At 48.3% G+C, this 19,692-nt stretch overlaps 1 pseudogene; it reads right to left on the bottom strand.

Moving 5' to 3' along the window:
- Positions 1-6,415: 6,415 nt before the first annotated feature.
- On the bottom strand, positions 6,416-17,153 carry LOC132213893 (TBC1 domain family member 7-like; annotated as a pseudogene).
- Between the last annotated feature and the right edge of the window lie 2,539 nt (positions 17,154-19,692).

Below are 19,692 nucleotides of genomic sequence, written 5' to 3'. Positions count from 1 at the left end.
ACTGGGGATATGCCCACAACCCAGGTACATGCCCTTGACCGGAATCGAACCCGGGACCTTTCAGTCCGCAGGCCGACGCTCTATCCACTGAGCCAAACTGGTCTCGGCGACATACCCATTTTCTTAACTCTACAATCTTTCTTCTGTATGGAATACATGGAGCATTCTGAGATTTTTTTTTTTTTGTTCTTGTTGTTAATCCTCACCCAAAAATATTTTTTCCATTGATTTTTAGAAGGGAGGGGGAAAGTCACACAGAGAGAAACATCGATGTGAGAGAGATACATTGGTTGGTTGCCTCCTTCATGCACCTGACTGGGGCCAGGGATTGAGCCTGCAACTGAATTACATGCCCTTGACCAGAATTGAACCTGCGACCCTTCAGTCAGTGAGCCGATGCTTAACCACTGAGCAAAACCGATCAAATTCTGAGGTTTTGATCTTATTAATTGCCATCACTGAGTCTAGACATTGAGTGGCTAACTGGAATACTATTGACACATACTCTTAACAGGTGCTTGAGTGTGTGGTAGACACAAAAATGAGCTGCTTATCTCCCACTTCAGTGAAGAACTTGCTGTCCAACTCTGGGAAAGGAAGTCAGTAGACAGCCTTTTAACCATTCTATTAAATAACTACCTCTCCTGAATCACAACTTTTTCAAGTAGCCCCCATCCTGTGATTAAGCTAGGTGAGGATGCAAAGGCCCAGTCATGCCCAGCCAGTGTGGCCCAGTGGTTGAACATTGACCTATGAATGAGGAGGTCACGGTTCAATTCCAAGTCAGGGCACATTCCCAGGTTGTGGGCTCAATCCCCAGTAGGGGTGTGCAGGAGGCAGCCAACCATTGATTCTCTCTCATCATTGATAATTCTATCTCCCTCTCCCTTCCTCTCTGAAATCAATAAATATATTTTAAAAAAGATACTTGAGCAACATTTAACCATTGTTTTGAACTCTGTATCTAGTAGTTAGCTTGCTTTTCTTTCATTTAGTTATTTTTTTAGAGATTTCTTCTGTCCTTTCATTTGTGACATATTTCTTTGTCTCTGCATTTTGGCTGCTTCCCTGTTTGTTTCTATGTATCAGGTAGAGCTGCTATGTCTCCTGGAGTTGGTAGAGTGGCTTGTGCAGTAGGTGTCCTTAGGGCCCAGTGGCTCAGCCTCCCCAGTCACCTGAGCTGGGCACTCTCGGTGTGCTCCTGTGTGGGTTGTGTGCACAGTCTTGCAGTAGTTGAGACTTGGTTGCTGATGGCATCATTGGGAGGAATTGACCTCCAGGCCAATTGGCTGTGAGGACTATAGTGGAAGAGCTGTGGTTCAGGAGATGACCTTATGGAGTAGGACTTGTTTCAGTGGGACTTTGGTGCTCACTGAATCTGTCCCTTGAGTGTGCTGCTTGGGGATGAGGAGAGTTGTAATCTGGTGGGGTCTGAAACTGTCCACCAGGTGCACTGGCTCTGGGGCCTCCTGGGGGGTGCAAAGTCAGCCACTGCCTGGGGCCACCTGGCAGCAACTACAGAGTGATCTGCAGATGGCTGCTACTTATACTGGGCTTAGAAGTGCACAGGTGAGGTTCAGCTGTGAAGCAAGTCAGGCTGGTGCTTGGGCCTCTTATTGATAGGTATGGGGCATGCTGATGCCAACTGCTGCTTGTCTGAGAAATTTTAGGAAAGTCTGAAGCCTGAGCCAGTACAGGCTATTTATATGGATAAGCTGCTGAAAACAACTTGGGTGAGGCTGCAAATTGGATGGGGCAGGGTCTCAGAAAATCACTGGGGCAGTGAGAACAGTGTGAGGCACTCTGATGAAAACTCAGATATGGCTGCTAATCAGCTCTGCCATGGAGGAGGTCCCAGCACAGGAACAATGACCCCTTCGAGCACCCTCATCTGGAAGAAAGCTTCCCACAAGTTCCTGCCGCAATGTCAGATGATTAACTATTTCCCCATATGTCCCTGGATCCCCCAAAGCCGCCACCCAGCACTGGAGCCCAGTGGGAGTTAGTTCAAATAAGTTTGTGTGCCAGCACTTTAAGAGGAACTGCTTGGGTCTCCAGCAGCCTCTGTGTCACTCAGCACAATTTCCATTGGTTTTTACAGCTCTGGAACCCTGGGCAGGGGGTATGATGTGGGCTGGGACCACTTCCTTCTCATCGGAAGCCTCCACAATGGAGATATCCCTCCTGATAAAAACAAAAACAAAAACCACACGTGGGTGTCACACCAGCTCATTCTGTGCCTCTGCCCCTCCTACCATTCTCCATGTGCTTTCTTCTTTACTTCTCTAGTTGTAGGACTTCCATTAAGTCAGATTTCAGGCAGTTCTGAACGATGGTTTTTCTGTGTTTTAGTTGTAATTTTGATGTGTTTTGGAGAGGTGGTGTGCCAGTGTTTGCCTATGCTGCCCTCTTAGTTCTCTGTGTCTTCTTGCTACTCTTTGCATGGACTATCATTTCCCATTCTTTTACTTTTAATCTATTTGTGCCTTTGTATCCTGTATATAGCATGTAGTTGGATTATGCTTTTATTGATTGTCAATTTCTGCCATTTGATTGTAGAGTTTAATCTGTTTATATTTAAAGTACTTACTGATATTGAAGGACTTTCTTCTGCCATTTTGCTATTTGTTTTCCATATGTCTTATACCACTTTTCTACTTCACCTTTATTATTGCTTACTTTTATGTTCAGTTGATTTTTTTGTAATAAATAATTTTGACTCTGTTCTCATTTTCTTTTGTGCATATTTTAAATATATATTTTATTGATTTTTTACAGAGAGGAAGGGAGAGGGATAGAGAGTTAGAAACATCGATGAAAGAGAAACACTGATCAGCTGCCTCTTGCACACTTCCCACTGGGGCTGTGCCCGCAACCAAGGTACATGCCCTTGACCGGAATCGAACCTGGGACCTTTCAGTCTGCAGGCCGACGCTCCATCCACTGAGCCAAACCACTAGGGCTTTTGTGCATATTTTAAAAGATATTTTCTTTCTGGTTACCATAAGGATTACATTTAAAATCCTAAGTTTATAATAACCTAGTTTCACTTAATTCTAACTTAACTTTAATGGCATATAGGAGAACCAAGATGGCGGCATAGGTTAACGCCGGAGTTTGCGGCTTTGAACAACTACTTCAAAAGTGAAACCAAAAAACGGAAGGGACATCACCCAGAACCACAGGAACGCTGGCTGAGTGGAAGTCCTACAACTAGGAGGAAAGAGAAATGCATAAGGACACTCAGAGGAGGCGCAGTGCTGAAGTCAAATTCTGAGGTGCGGAGTGCGCAGAGCGGGCTGGCGGCGGAGGGCGCGGTTGTTGTTTTCGGTCGGGAGGGAGTCGCAGACTCTTAGCTCCAGATACAGGCGAGTCTTTAGGGACCCAGACTCAAACGGGAGAATCGGGACTGTCTGGCTTCGGTCAGAGCGAGTGCAGCTTTCTCTCCGAGCTTTGCAGCGGGTGCTGGGACTCAGAGAGGCAGAGCCCCTGGGGACCGGACTGAGAGCCACCATAACTGCTCTCTCAGGCCCACCCTGTTGATCCTGTGCGACCCGCCCTGCCCAAGCCCTGCACAGAGGCATTTGCCGGATAGCCTCAGGCAAAGGCTAGATTAGCACCTCCCTAGAGGACAGAAGTTCTCTCACTGCTGACACAGCTGATTCTCAGAGCCACTTGGCCTGGAGGTCAAACTCTCCCTGGGATTAGCTACAACAATCAAGGTTTAACTATAAGACTGCGAACAAAGACCACTAGGGGGTGCACCAAGGAAGCATAACAAAATGCGGAGACAAAGAAACAGGACAAAATTGTCAAAGGAAGATATAGAGTTCAGAACCACACTTTTAAGGTCTCTCAAGAACTGTTTAGAAGCTGCCGATAAACTTAATGAGATCTACACGAAAACTAATAAGACCCTCGATCTTATATTGGGGAACCAACCAGAAATTAAGCATACACGGACTGAAATAATGAATATTATACAGACTCCCGACAGCAGACCAGAGGAGCGCAAGAATCAAGTCAATGATTTGAAATGCGAGGAAGCAAAAAACATCCAACCGGAAAAGCAAAATGAAAAAAGAATCCAAAAATGCGAGGATAGTGTAAGGAGCCTCTGGGACAGCTTCAAGCGTACCAACATCAGAATTATAGGGGTGCCAGAAGATGAGAGAGAGCAAGATATTGAAAACCTATTTGAAGAAATAATGACAGAAAACTTCCCCCACCTGGTGAAAGAAATGGACTTACAGGTCCAAGAAGCGCGGCGAACCCCAAACAAAAGGAATCCAAAGAGGACCACACCAAGACACATCATAATTAAAATGCCAAGAGCAAAAGATAAAGAGAGAATCTTAAAAACAGCAAGAGAAAGAAACTCAGTTACCTACAAGGGAATACCCATACGACTGTCAGCTTTTCACTCTCAACAGAAACTTTGCAGGCCAGAAGTGAGTGGCAAGAAATATTCAAAGTGATGAATGCCAAGAACCTACAACCAAGATTACTTTATCCAGCAAAGCTATCATTCAGAATTGAAGGTCAGATAAAGAGCTTCACAGATAAGGAAAAGCTAAAGGAGTTCATCGCCACCAAACCAGGATTATATGAAATGCTGAAAGGTATCCTTTAAGAAGAGGAAGAGGAAGAAAAAGGTAAAGATACAAATTATGAACAACAAATATGCATCTATCAACAAGTGAATCTAAGAATCAAGTGAATAAATAATCTGATGAACAGAATGAACTGTTGATTATAATAGAATCAGGGACATAGAAAGGGAATGGACTGACTATTCTTGGGGGGGAAAGGGGTGTGGGAGATGTGGGAAGAGACTGGACAAAAATCGTGCACCTATGGATGAGGACAGTGGGTGGGGAGTGAGGGCGGAGGGTGGGGCGGGAACTGGGAGGAGGGGAGTTATGGGGGGGAAAAAAAGAGGAACAAATGTAATAATCTGAACAATAAAGATTTAATTTAAAAAAAAAAAAACTTTAATGGCATATAAAATTTGCTCCTATGTTATTTGTCTTTGTCCTCTTTATATAATTGACACACATTACATCTTCTACAGTGTGTGCCCAATAATGGAGACATAATTATTTGTATGCATTTGTTTTTCAAATCCTACTGGAATAACAAGTAGAGTTACAAACAAAAATACAATAATACTGACTTTTATATTTGCGTATATACCTTTACCAGAGATTTTTATTTCTTCATATAGCTTTGAGTTACTGTGTAGTATCCTTTTATTTCAATGTGAATGATTTCTTTTAGCATTTCTTATAGGAAAATCTAGTGGTAACAAACTCCTTCAGCTTCTGTTTATCAGAGACTACTTTTTGTGTGTGTGTGAACAAAGGGAAGTTATTCTTTATTCCAGAAATAGACCTTAGCACAGGGGTGGGCAACCTTTTTGTGAGTGCCTGCCAAAACCAGTAAAATCTCTGACTCAAAGTTCTTCTGCGTGCCAACCCTAATTTTTTGAGAACATGTTATGCCTACTTGATATCTCTTAAGGTGTACGTATGTGAAGAACCTTGAAGAAATAATAAAGTTCATTCGTGCGACAAAAACACAGTATATGATGATGAAAAATACTTTTATTTTTAATGTATACATGTACACTGATAGTCCAACAGAAAACTTTATGACGCCGTTTGATATTATCAGTGGGACTTTTGCTGCTGAGAGAAACGTAGAAATTTATTCCCTTTCATTAGTACAGGTGGGCAAAGCGAGAGAGAAGGTTTCATTTTTATAGAGTGAAATTTTGAATAAGTGGGTGAGGCAGTTGTCTTGTTGTCTTGTCAATGAAAACCCATTGAATCTGAGGCTAAAACCAAAACACTGGTTGGATCTAGGAAGGCAGGAAGAGTTAAGGCCGAGGCATAGAAATTGCTCGTCCCCTCTCTCATCAATCCATGACTATGGTCTTTAAGGTAACTTGTTATGTAAAATTATTTATTTATCTAAGATGCACCTACACTGAATTTATCTGAAAAATAAAAAAGTCGATATTAAGAAAAAAATTGTAAATGGAAGATTATAAGAGAGGGTTTCGCGTGCCAGCAAAAGTTACTGGTGTGCCATGTTTGGCCCGCGTGCCAGGGGTTGCCCACCCCTGCCTTAGCAAGTCACTGGCTTGGTGCTAATTGGAGAGAAGCAGGGCAGGGTGTGGTCATGCACTGCTTGTTAAAGCACCTCCCCCTCTCCCCCCCACGCCATCCCCTCCAGTGAACTGCTTTAGGAACTCCAACAACCCTCTCAATTGTATTCAAAGTGGAACTTTGTACATCTCTGTAAGCAAAAGCTGCTGCTCCACAGCACAGCAACCCCAGGCGTCTCAATTACATAATTTAGGAAAAGCAATTACTCTGAGCACCAAAGCAAGAATCCTGTTTCCATCGGCTTAGATCAGCCCGGGCCGGCGGACTGTCCACGGTGTTCGGGCTGAATGCACTGGGGTCCCACGGTGTTTGTGCCACAAGTCGATGGCCTTGCTCACAATTGCATCTGAGCTGTCCTGGGGAATTTTTTCCAGAAACTTTGTTATTTTCTCTGAATTGTTCAGTGTCATTACTTTTAGTTCAATGGTTAATAAAATTTCCACTGCTACAAAAACTAAGATCTTACAGGATCCACTTACAAGTTTATCCCAAACCCTCTGTACACTGGATTCGGGCAAGCACCCTGCGAAGCACCTCTTGAACCAGAGATTATAAGGCAGTCTGGACACTGCAGAACTCACCTTCAGGTGACTCACAGCCTGCTGTCCTCCAGATTCAAGTACTGTTCAAAAGCCTTTGGCAGTTGGAGTAAGGAGTCTTGTTGTTTAACTGGTTCACCAAGCATCGGGGGAGCCAGGAACAGTCCACACCAGCCGTGGGCAAACTACGGCCCGCGGGCCGGATCCGGCCCATTTGAAATGAATAAAACTAAAAACAAAAGACCGTACCCTTTTATGTAATTATGTTTACTTTGAATTTATATTAGTTCACACAAAGACTCCACCCATGCTTTTGTTCTGGCCCTCTGGTCCAATTTAAGAACCCATTGTGGCCCTCCAGTCAAAAAGTTTGCCCACCCCTGGTCCACACTATCTTCCACCATCTCTCCCATGGCCTTAGCAATGGCAAGAAACACTTCATTTCCTGGCTTCAGTGGGAAGGAGGGACTTCGAGGCAACTTTCCAGACTCCAGCTGATACATGCGGAGATAGACTTCAACCTGAGGTGTGGCATCGCTGACAAAGCGAACGGCTTTCAGGGCGTGAAGGAGATCCGAGTACTGCCCCTTATGATACATCATCCCCTGGCATGGGACTCATGGTGTGGAGGCAGGATCCCTAGAAGCACCTTCCATGCAAGTGCACGGTACATGGAGGGGAGAGGAAACCTTTGACTAAAAGTACAAAGTTTCTCAATATCCACACAGTCATCTTTTAGGAGAATTTCTAATGATTTCTTTTCTTCAACTCCACAAAAACACACTTTCTCATAACATACTGAATGAAAGATTCTCTGAGAATCCTCAGTTCATTGGGTGTTGCTTCTAGTAGTGGAAACCCCGGTTGAGACCAAGTGGTCTGGAGGAGGCCACGGAAACCAGGCCAGGGGTGCTGAACAGCAGGCGGGCAGGTAGGTGACGTGGGGGCCAGCCTGGGGACCGGAGCGGCACTAGCAGGCCTGCAGGGTGAGGGAAATAGCGGGGCATCAGCGCCCGGCACAGAGAAGACTACTTTTTCTGTCATTATTTTGGAGGCAAGTTTTGTTAGATTTGGAATTCCTGGTTGACAGATGTTTTTCTTTCAGCACTTTAAATATATCGTTCACTGTTTTCTGGCTTTAATGATGTCTGATGAAAATTCATTATTAATTTTCACTAAGAAACCTTTATCTGTTCATAATGAATAGCTGCTATCTTGATGCTTTCAAGATTCCCTCTGTCTTTGGCTTTCAACAGTTTGATATTTCTTTTGAATTTATCCTACTTGAAATTTGTTAAGGTTCTTGCATTTGTAGATTCATGTTTTTCATCAAATTTTGGAAGTTTTCAGGCATTCTTTCTTCAAATATTTTTTTCTACCCACTTCTCTCCCTTTTCTCCTTTTGGGACCCATAATGTGTGTGTATGTCTGCTTGATGGTGTTCCACAAATTCCTTGGATTCTATTCACTTTTCAAAATTCTTTTTCTTTTCTGTCCTTCATATTTGGTAATTTCAATTGTTCTATTTTAAAGTTTAGTGACTTTTTTTCTTCTATCTGTTCAACTCTGATATTGAATCCCTCCAGTGAAATATTCATTTTAGTTATTGTACTTTCAGCTCCAGAATTCATTTGGTTTCTTTATATAAGATATCTTTATTAATAGTCTCATTTGTTCGTACATTATTTTCCTGATTTTCTTTAGTTATTTTTCTATGTTTTCCTTTAGCCTTTAACCATATTTAAAACAGTTGTTTTAAAATCTTTCTTTAGTAAGTTCAATATCTAGATTTTTCTAGGGATGGTTTTTGCCAATTTATTTTGTTACGTTGAGTGGACAATGCTTTTTTCGTTTCTCAGTATGTCTTGTGACTTTGATTTGAAAATTAGACATTTAAATACTGTGCTGTGGTAACTCGGCAAACCAGATTCTTCTCATTCCTCGGTGTGTGTGTTTTTTATTTTTTATTAAAAGCTGTAATAGCCCAATTGGTGTGTCTTTCCTGAGCTAGTTTTCAAAGGGTATATTTCTTGTTTTGTGTGTTCATTGAAGTATCTATACCTTAGCTTGTGTTCAGCTATGTTTGACAGAAATTTTCTTGAATGCCAGGAGCAAGAAAAGAACAGAACACATAATAAAACAAATCTGCATCATCTCTCCCAGTATTTGTAGATTTGTTTTGTTCTGGGGTACTCCTTTAATTATTAGTTATATTTGCACTAAGACTACAAGTCAGACAAAGATGACAGTTTAGGGTCTTCTGGGGTGTTTTCTGAGTGTTGACCTTGCCCTGGGATATTTGTGGATTCCTGAATTTCTCTATATACTTGGTGCTTTTGGCACTGGAAAGGGACTGGTCCCAGAGCAGGTGTGTCTCAGGCCAGCCTGTAGTGTGTGGGTTCTTGACTTCGTGCAGGAGAGATTTCACAACACAAGTCCAGATGGGTTTGAGAGTATGTTTATTAAAGCTGGGACAGTGAAACAAAGGGAGGGCTTAGGGTGGAAGAAGCAACAGGAGAGAGTCTTGGCGCAGCTCTGCTTTGGCTCTCTAGAAATGTTATAGGAAAGAAGTGGGCCACTCTGGGCTTCATGCACTCACGGAAAAGTAAAAGCTACAGTGAAATAAGTGAGCCAAGGCAGGGCTGCTTTTAGCTCACTGAAAAGTCTAGGAGAGCCTGGCCGGTGTGGCTCGTGGTTGAGCATCGACCTATGAACCAGGAGGTCATGGTTTGATTCCCAGTCAGGGCACATGCCCAGGTTGCAGGCTCCATCCCGGTGGAGGGCAGCCGATCAATGATTCTCTCTCATCATTGATGTTTCTATCTCTCCCTCTTCCTTCCTCCCTGAAATCAAGAAAAAAATATATGTATTTAAAGGTCTTAGAGAAAAGAAGCAACAGGAGAGAGCCTACGCAGCACCCTGCTTGGCCCTCTGGAAACATTGTCGGTAACCAGTGAGTTACAGTGGGGCTTCTGGCAGCTCCCTGAAGTCAGAGGACAGGGGCCTTGGCGACAGCTTCGGGGTGAGCCCAGGAGGAGCTGCTGCCTGTTGCTTCCTTGGTTGCAAGTCTCATGGGGACCCTTAGAGCTTAGGAGAGAAAGTGGAGATGTACTACTGAGAGGGAAGAAAGGCGCAGGCGCGTTCCAGAAAGAAGCCATGCTGGGTCTTTGTTTTGAGGGTTCTTATCTGTTTTCTAAAGGCGGGGATCTTAGGGGAGGTTTTAGGAGAGGATCTCAATAGGCTATCCATCAGCATTTTGCTGAGGCGCCAAAATGAGATTTATTCCCCTGACTTCCTTGTCCTTGGGGGTGGTTGGCACATAGGGCACTAATTGGATTTCTGTCATCTCTCTCCCTGCGTAGAGTGATTTAAGCTATTGACCCTCTGGTCGGGGAGGAGAAGTGTAAACCATTTACTCTAAGTGCGCGAGGCCCGGGAAGATGATTTTGTGATTTACTAGATGGCTGTGAACTGCTTGGCTGTTTAACAATGTCTCCGTTTCCCTGTTCCGCTTGTCCTGGCTTACTATCCTGTCTCACTTTTAAATGCTCAAGTTTCCCAAAGAAACTCCCAGCGTTTGCACCCAGGCCTGATGTCATCCTTGTATGCTTTGACCATAACAGTAAAATGCCTAACCCCAGGCAGCTCGAGTTACTTATTCGGCTGGCGGTGCTCTGCAAAATGCCTGTCACCTTTCTGGGCCAGGCTCTGAGTCAGGCAAAACTCAGCCCAGCCCTAGTGATGATCGCGGGCTAAGAAGGTGTGGGTCCTCAGGGGCCCATGTGTTATCTTGTTGAAGAAAGGCCTCTGCGTTTCCTTCCATCTCATGGTTGGCAGAAGGGAGTGGTGCGGATCTGTAGGCTCGGAAGGTTGAAATGTGTCTGATGAGTCATGGATGGGCGCCTCCTCAATGTCCCTCCCCTGTCTAGGCCAGTGATGGCGAGCCTATGACACGCGTGTCAGAGGTGACACACGAACTCTTTTTTTTGTTGATTTTTCTTTGTTAAATGGCATTTAAATATATAAAATAAATACCAAAAATATCAGTCTTTGTTTTAGTATGGTTGCAAATATCAAAAAATTTCTATATGTGACACGGCACCAGAGTTAAGTTAGGGTTTTTCAAAATGCTGACACGCCGAGCTCAAAAGGTTCGCCATCACTGTCTTAGGGCCTAACTAGGGCCTGGCCTTGGAATAGCAGAGCGGCCTGGGTGAGCATTTAACCATCATTTAAGCTCATTCTCTCAGACTGTTGCTTCCTGGACGTGGTTCCTCAGCTTTCTGAGCCTTCCCTCTGCTGTGCTGTATGTAACAGCTCCTTGTGCAGCAGGAGGAAACAGGGGTGACGTCCGCAAAATGGCGGGGCAGACAGCTTCCTCTCTCATTCCCCAACAGAAAGAGCACAGAACAAATCGCATCTGTCAGGACCAACATCGTCAGGACTCTGGAAAACAGTTGAAGGTCTGCAGCAACGAAGTGGACACTGAAGACAGGGCGGTTTAAAGCAGCTGGAAATGCTTGTGGTGATTTTGCTTGCCTTTGCTCAGCCCCCGCCCCCGCCCCCCCCCCCCGCACCCCACCCCCCGGCCAGGCACAGTCTTGAAGAGGAAAACTGCATTGCCAGATGGAGCAGAGCAAACCTTAACTTCAAATTCTTAGGTACATCTATCCTGACCAGCCTGGGCTCCCTGATCAAGGGTGGTCATGTGTGATCCCAAATGTGCTTCAAGGCCTGGCCAACAGGTCCTGGCAGTAGCTGGGAGAGGATATTGAGACCGTATGTCATCTCAAGGGCCAGGAAATAAAATGAAATAGGGAAGAGTATATTAACTTGAAAAACACAAATGTTCACACCCTAGCAAGGACCCCAGGAGGCAGGGTGAACTTGCTACTTGGATGGCTCGAGAAATATGGTCAAAGCCGTGGCCCACAGTGAGTTAACTCAAAAGCCAGACTTTTGCTGTGGGAACAGTGGAGAAAGGGTGAAAAGCTCCAGGGCAATGGGGTGCTGAATGGGGCTTGGGCTGGGCCCGAAGGCCCAGCGGATAGCTGATGACGCTTCTCTGCTCCTGCCCTTCCATCCTCAGCACGAGCTGCCTCCTCCTGAAACAAACAACCACGGTGAAGCCTCCCTGGCTTGATCTCCGTATTCGTCTCCTAACGCACATTCAACTCATCCCTTTTCGACCACACCGCCGCCTTTGCCACACGCAGGGTCACCCTCTGCCTGGTGTTTGGCCTCAGCATCCTAAGTGGCCTCCCTGTCGCCAGTCTTGCCCATGTTTAATTCATCTCCTGCACTGCAGCCTGAGGGATCTTTCGGAAGAATTCTGTGGGCATAATATTTATGGGATGTTAAACTGATGTGTTTTTCCTTCCACTGAATGTATGGCATTCAGAGCTGGAGGCGGGAGCGGAAAAATATCTAGAAAAGGGATGTCTGCTAAGGTCGCCGAGGCAAAAGGGAGGGATGCCTTACGCCCACGGCAGGGATGTGTTCCTATAAGCCCGTCTGGGGTTTTCACTTCCTTCTCTGTTTCAGAATCATCCCACTGCACAGCGGCAGCCCAGAGCGCAGTTTGCTGAGGACACAGGGTCGCAGCAGTGCTGGTGCCAACAAGGGAGACTGCCCAGTCATGGACCGCGGGGAGAGCGCCCAGCTGGAGCTCAGAGTGGGGATTCTCGTTAAGCCTGAGTTCGGCCCCACCCTCATCAGAAATGTCTAGACTGCTCTGGAGGGAACTACAGGATGGGGGGGTGGGGGGTCCTTCCCATAGTTTTGTTAGCAGCAGAACTCTTCCTGGAAAGGACTGCCCCTGGTTGCACCCGTGGCAGGTGGAGGGGAGAAGAGGTGGGGGGAGGACTGGAAAAGCCCCAAGGTCAAGGTGAGAAGGTCCGTAAGGTGAAGACCTGGAGGAGGCTGAGCCCGCTCACACCTGGGCGGCTGGAGACACAGAGTGCGGATCAGAGAGGCCTGCGTCAGTGACCGGCAGCCTGGCCCCTGGAGTTGTGGTGGGCAGTTAGACGTGAGCAGAGCAAGGACGATGGGCCAGGTACAGGAGGGCACCAGGGTGGAAAGGCCTGGGTGCCTTAGCAAGGGGCAAAGCTGGGAAAACAAGGACCTCGCCCCCATATCGCTGGCCATGCGGTTCGGACCCTCCCCTGACCTTTCCTCCCTGGCTTGATGCTGGTCCTGGGGTTAGACCTCCCTAGGGGACACACCGGGGGCGGAGAACAGCCCTTCAGCGTGAAGCCCAGGACAGCGAGGCTCTGACCCGCATCAAACCCATCCAGGCCTCCGTGTGTTTCAGCTCCGGGCCCAGGAAAGCAGCAACACCCGACAAGCAGCCCCATGGCTGCCTCAGGACCAGCTGCAGTGACTGCTGACCCCTGCCCTGGTCATAACCAGACGGTGAGCCGAGGTCTGCGCCCCGCCCCCGCCCCCGCCCCCCATCAGGGTCGTGTGGTGAGATTCGGAGAAAGGATCTCTGAGGACCAGAAGAGTTAGGCAAAAGTGTGCAAAATGTATTGCAAGCAGATTCAGACCCCCCTCACGAGGAGGGGGGGAATAATGGGGTGCCCCGTGAAGCCCTGTCGTCCAGGGGTACACATTTGCTTCAAGCCTGCTTCTTTATCTATCCAGGTCGTCACCTGATTGATTCCCTCCGTTGTTCTTGCCCGGCAGCGGCCTGAACTTTCCCTGTTTCCGTGTGTCCTTTCTCTGCTCCTGTGCTGAACTTTCTCCGTTTCTATGAGTTCCTACACCTTGTTGCTGCGGGCCCTCCCTTGTTTTCCCATGCCTCCCGCGTTGAGTCCAGAAACACTTTCTTATTTCTGCCTGCTTGGTCCTGTGATTAGGCTGCTCAAACTGCCGCGTCTGCCCTGCCTGTGTTCCAGCTGCTTTTGTTTTCCACGGGGCCCCTGCCCTGTCGCCTGTGTTCACAGTTGGCCCTCTCACTGGTGCCAACCGATCAGTGGGGACCACGACCCTGGAAAGACACACCTGGAAGGCTGCTGAGTCTTCCATTGAGATCTTCCCCTGGGGAGGAAGGACCCAGGGTGCCCAGCCTTCCCCTCCCCTTGGTCTTCCCTGTTCCCCTCACCTTCCTCTCTCCTGGTTTCCTGTGCCCATTTCCCCAACCACGCGCTCTACCTCTGTGACTTTCTAAATCAACCTGCTCTTGTAGTTTGAGTCTGGGCTCTGCCTTCTCTCCCAGCCAGAACTCAAGTACCAAGGTGGCTGACCCAGGTCCCGGCTGACCCCACTGTGCGGACCCCACCAGACCCCCCTGGTCTAACACCTGGTGCCATTCTGGCCCCAACAGAGTGAGCGACAGGCAGGACTCAGAACCCAAGGACTCTCCCAAGCCGTGGGGAGAAGAGTTGTGCTTCTCCCTGCACCCACACCCTCTGTGGGGAGAAGGGTAAGTGGAGAAGCTGCTGGAAGGGCACTTTCAACGTGGGCAAGTTGGGCAAATATTTCCAGCCTCCTGCCCGCCCTCTCGGTCCCTCAGCCGGAAGCCAGAAGACAAGGAGAGGTCAGATCTCTAAGGCCCTCTTCCTTCCCGCCCTCCTTCTCTCTGATTGCCCCTCCCACTCTTCCCCCTCCCTCTCTCCCGCTTTCTCCTTCCCCATTCTCAGGCTTCCTTGTCCTTCCCTTCTTTCCTTTTTGCCTTTCACACTGTATGACCCCTCTCTGATACACGACTGGTGATGTCCCTTTCCTGCCCAAACCCTCTGGTGCTCCCCGTGGTAACCTTTGTCAGAACACACTTTTGCTAACAGAGAGCTGGGACAGTGCGTGCTGGCGCTGTGAGAATGATGCCGGGAGGGACTGTGGTGAGTGTCCCCACAGAGACAGTGGAGCAGGGGCATCGCATGGGCAGACGCCAAGAAGGAAGAGCCCAGCAGGCTGCTGCCAGCAGTTTTTTGTTTTTGTTTTAAAAAAATACATATATATATATATATATATATATATATATATATATGCACACTAGTGGCCTGGTGCATGAAATTTTTGCAGGGGACGGGGTGTCCCTCAGCCCAGCCTACACCCTTTCCAATCTGAGACCCCTCAGGGGATGTCCCACTGCCGGTTTAGGCCAAATCCCTGTGTGATCGGGCCTAAACCAACAGTTGGACACCCCTCTTGCAATCCGGACCACTGGCTCCTAACTGCTCACCTGCCTGCCTGCCTGATCGCCCCTAACCACTCTGCCTGCTGGCCTGCTCGCCCCAACTACCCTCCTTTGCCAGCCTGCTCTCCCCCAACTGCCCCCCCCCGCCAGCCTGATCACCCTCAACTGCCCTCTCCTCATGGCCCGACCGCCTGTAACCGCCTCTGCCTTGGCCCCACCACCATGGCTTTGTCCAGAAGGATGTCTGGAAGATCTCCCAGTCTAATTAGCATATTATCCTTTTATTAGTATAGATATTATTGATTTCAGAGAGGAAAGGCCAGGGAGAGAGAGAGATGGAAACATCAATGATGGAGAGATCATTGATTGGCTGCCTCCTACACAGCCCCTTCTGGGGATCGAGCCCACAACCTGGGCATGAGCCCTTGACTGGAATCGAACCCGGGACCCTTCAGTCCACAGGCTGATGCTCTATCCACTGAGCCAAACCAGCTAGGGCTGCTGCCAGCAGTTTTGACTGTTTGCTCCTATGTTTGTGTCACCCGATCGGTCTGCTATGGGGACAGATTTTAATAACTGTGTTGAACAGACTCTGGGGTGTTCTCCCATGACCTCTACCTTCTGGTGTATAATCTGTCCCCCTTGAGTGTGGGTGGGACCCATGCCAACAACTGAAGCTTGGGGTTGGCCAGAAAGGAAAGACTAGAAAAGGAATCGATTATTTGTATCAGGGGAAAGCAATCTTCTCAGGCAAAAGCAATCTTCTCAGGCAAAGCCCCTTCCAGGACACGATCAGCAAGTATTATGCTTACTTAGACGGCGAGCAGTATTTGGGATGCTTGTGCCCCTGGGAGGCCCTGGGCAGCACTAGCTGTCCTTGCTCTGTCCTGCTGTCTGGAGTCACACTCCCTGTCCCCTGGGGTTAGATGTGGGCTGAGGAGGGGCCTCAGTGGTGGTGGGGGGGGGGGGGGATGAAGAGGGGGGTGAAGGCCTGTGAGTCCTTGTTTTGTTTTGTCTGAATAGAATCTCCAGACTAGTAAGCATAAGCATAATCAAAGGTAAGTACAAACCCACATTTGAAAGTCAAATAGTAAAGGTTTCTAGATTTAAATCATTTGCAATATCCAGCAGAATGGATAAATAATATGGTCTGAGACCAAAATAATATTCTGGGCAAAGTGGAATAAATGTGAAAATGAAAGAAAAAAATTCTCTGAAGACAAGATTCCCCCCAAGATTTCTCATTATGGCTCTCCTTTCCCCCAAGATTGCGTGGGGAGAGCTGGGGTCTGCCTGCTATTGCCCATGCTGTCAGCCAGCCTTTGTTGTCCAGGTAATGATGGTGGAGAGAGCACGCAGGGAAAAGCCAGCGAGGAGCCCTGGGGTGAGCAGGAGCGGGGACCTTCCACTCCTATCAGCCCACGGGCCTGATCACATCCCTTTTGTGTGAAAATCAAATTTATTTGATAACTTACTTTTTTAAAAGGGCACTTGAGGAAGCAAGCCCCTTCCACCCTAAGGGAGCTGATATTCAATCAGGGAAGGAGGTTGCCCGTGGGTGCTGCTCTCTGCTCTCTGTTTTGGGGAGGGAGCCTTGTGCAGCGGGGGAGCCTGCTGCCTTCTAAAGAGGAAAGAGACTCTAAAGCAGCCATGGGCAAACTACGGCCCGCGGGCCGGATCCGGCCCGTTTGAAATGAATAAAACTATTGGAAAAAAAGACCGTACCCTTTTATGTAATGATGTTTACTTTGAATTTATATTAGTTCACACAAACACTCCATCCATGCTTTTGTTCCGGCCATCCGGTCCAGTTTAAGAACCCATTGTGGCCCTCGAGTCAAAAAGTTTGCCCACCCCTGCTCTAAAGCCATTTCTCTCCTGACAACTTGGTATTTCTCATCTTAGATGATCTGAGAAGCCATATCTGAGGTTTCAAAAAATGGTTTGCTCGGTAACATTTATGTAAGAACTAGAGGCCTGGTGCACAAAATTCGTGCATGGAGGTGGGGAGAGTCCCCTCAGCCCAGCCTGCACCCTCTCCAATCCGGGACCCTTCGGGGGATGTTGACTGCCGGTTTAGGCCCGCTTCCTCCTGCCCACCATCGCTTTCCTTTGTGTTTACCTCCTACCAATGGATTCCTGAACAAAGACACCCCCCTCCCCCCCATTTCTCATTCTCTCTCTCCTTATCCTCTAACTATAAGTGGAGCTCACATCTCCTCACACCTTTTCTTTCACTCAACGTACCCTCCTCTCCTGGTTGATGTCATTCACTCTCATGGCTTCAAAGACCACCTGCATGCCCCCACCCCCCGCCTCTGCTGTAACCTCCCTCCTGCACTCCAGACACCCCCTCCACCGCCGCCTGTCAGACACCTGCGTGCGGGCAGTGCAGCGAGTGGCCTGCACAGAAACACCAGCACGCTCTTCGTTTCCCGCTCCACCTCCTGTCAAATTGCCACAAATCTGGGGCTTCTGTCTTCCCAACCGCCTCTCCAGCCACCCACTCCTCTCCTTGGTTGCCACTCTAGTCTCTGCCATTTCCTCCACGATACGGGTGATACCGTGATTTATAACAAGAAATAAATATTTGGTCTTCATTCCTGTTTCGGGCACAGAGAACTTAAACCCTTGGGCTTTCCTATTTGATGAGAAGCCTGAAGGTGACTTTTGTTATTCATAAGGATCCCCCTTTTGGAGCTCACCTGAGTGATGCTAATGGGGTGACGGGGTGGAGCTGGTCACCAGTTGGACATTTGAGGAGGGACCTTCCAGCCTCACCCCCCAGCCCCTGGGGAGGCAGGAGGTGGAGGGGCTACGGGGAAGCTGTGTAAAGACTCTTGAGCAGTGCGACTTGGGGAGCCTCTGGGCTGTGACTGTATCGACACATCTGGAGGGTGGTGTACCCACTTCCTGGGGGACAGACACTTCTGTGTTTGGGACCCTTCCAGACGTCACGCTGTGCGCCTCTCCCTCGGGCTTCATCCATGCCCTTTATAATAAACTGGCAGCTGGAAGTGAATGCTTCCTGTGCTGTTAGCCATCCTAGCAAATCATGGACCCAAGGAGAAGGTGAGGACTCTGATCTTAACCAGTCATTCGGAAGGACAGGCGACAACCTGGACTTGTGATTGGTGTGTGAGGTGGGGTATACCTTGGGGTCTGATGCTCTCCCCAGGCAGACACTGTCAGGACTGAGTTAAATTTGTGGACACCTGCTCTGTCCCTGAGGACAGGAGAACCGTTTGGTAGTGTTGGACAACACTGTGGAATACACTAACCTTCAGGAAAGTGCTAATTACCGTGCTTATCATTACCAGCAATTACTGTATTTACTCACGAGGTCTTCTAATAAGTGTTGACTATTTATCTCCACATAAGACATAAGCTCCATGGGGCGAGACCGTGCTGGCTTAGTGACATAGTCTCAGCACCAAGCACACTGCCTGGCGAGGAGGAAGGGGGGGCGAAGACGGCAGGAGCACAAAGTGACGTGTGATCGAGTTTCTTAGGAAAAAGAAGAAAACCCAAAGTTCCTCCAGATGTGACCCAGAAGAATCTAGACGAGAATGGGGGAGTAAGTGTGGAAATTGCGTGAAGGGCTTTGAGCCAGGCCCTGGGCACTAGATTTAGGCCACATTTACCTAAATCTTTGAGGGACGGAGTAGGGAGCTTTGCTAGACAGCTCACGTGGGCAATGTTAGAATTCGTGTTTCCTCCCCTGCCCAGCTCCGCCACCCTCTGGGTTAACTTTTCCATTTCTCCCGGGGATATCTTCCACCCAGTTACAATTAGAGCACTGGCCACTCTCATCAGAGTTGCCCGGACGCTGCCAGCCTGTAGGCGCTCTGCAAACAGTCCCGCCTCCTTTGCTCGCGCACCATCTGTTCCTGAGCCTGGCACAGAGTAGGTGCTCATAAAGTTGGAGAAACTGAAGATCCAGATTAAAGTGCACATCCAAGTCATAGTGGCTGCAGGGATGTGAACTTTTATTTTAAAAACTGCACTCTTTCCTCTCTGCATGGCTACCAGCTCTGTGCACTGACTTTTAAATATCCGCCCTTGCACATTTCCACCAGGCCTCCCTCCAGTGGACTCATTCTGCGCCTGGTTTTAGTCCTGCCTTATGAATAAAAGGTACCAGGAAATCATGTAAAAGCAGACTTTGCATTATTTGGAACTAGAAACCCAGTGCACAAAATTTGTGCACTGGGGGTGGGTGGGTTCCCTCAGCCCAGCCTGTGCCCTCTTGCAGTCCAGAACTCCCTGCTCCTTACCGCCTGCCGGCAGTGGAGGTGGGAGAGACTCCCACCACTGCTGCTGCGCTTGCCAGCGGTGAGCCCGGCTTCTGGCTGAGCAGCGCTCCCCCTGTGGGAGAGCACTGACCACCAGGGGGCAGCTCCTGCGTTGAGCATCTGCCCCCTGGTGGTCAGTACGCATCATAGCGACCAGTTGTACTGCCATTCGGTCGATTTGCACATTAGCCTTTTATTATATAGGATTCCCTTACCCTTTCTCATACTTGCTGTAAGATGTGAGGTAGCAAGGCAAAGCTGAAGCTGTTACCCAGCTTTCTCCGAGATGTTTCTGGCTTTGTTGCTTTACTCTTCATGTCAGGTTGCATTTTTCCCCCAAAATGTTCACCACGCCCCCTTCCTGTGAGAGAATTATACTGTCCCACCCCACTGAGGCCAGGCTTGGCCGCAAGACTTGCTTTGGCCCCTGAACCCAAGCAGAGTGGTGCTTCTGGCAGCTTCTCTCCCTGCCCCTGCCCAGCGGTGAAGCCCTCCCGGCAGAGCCGGCTGACCCAGGGCGACCTGCTGAGCGAGCTGCTGTGGAC

The sequence above is a fragment of the Myotis daubentonii genome, chromosome 12 (genome assembly GCF_963259705.1).
Source record: "Myotis daubentonii chromosome 12, mMyoDau2.1, whole genome shotgun sequence".
NCBI lineage: Eukaryota > Metazoa > Chordata > Mammalia > Chiroptera > Vespertilionidae > Myotis > Myotis daubentonii.
This window is presented reverse-complemented; position numbering and strand designations above follow the sequence as displayed.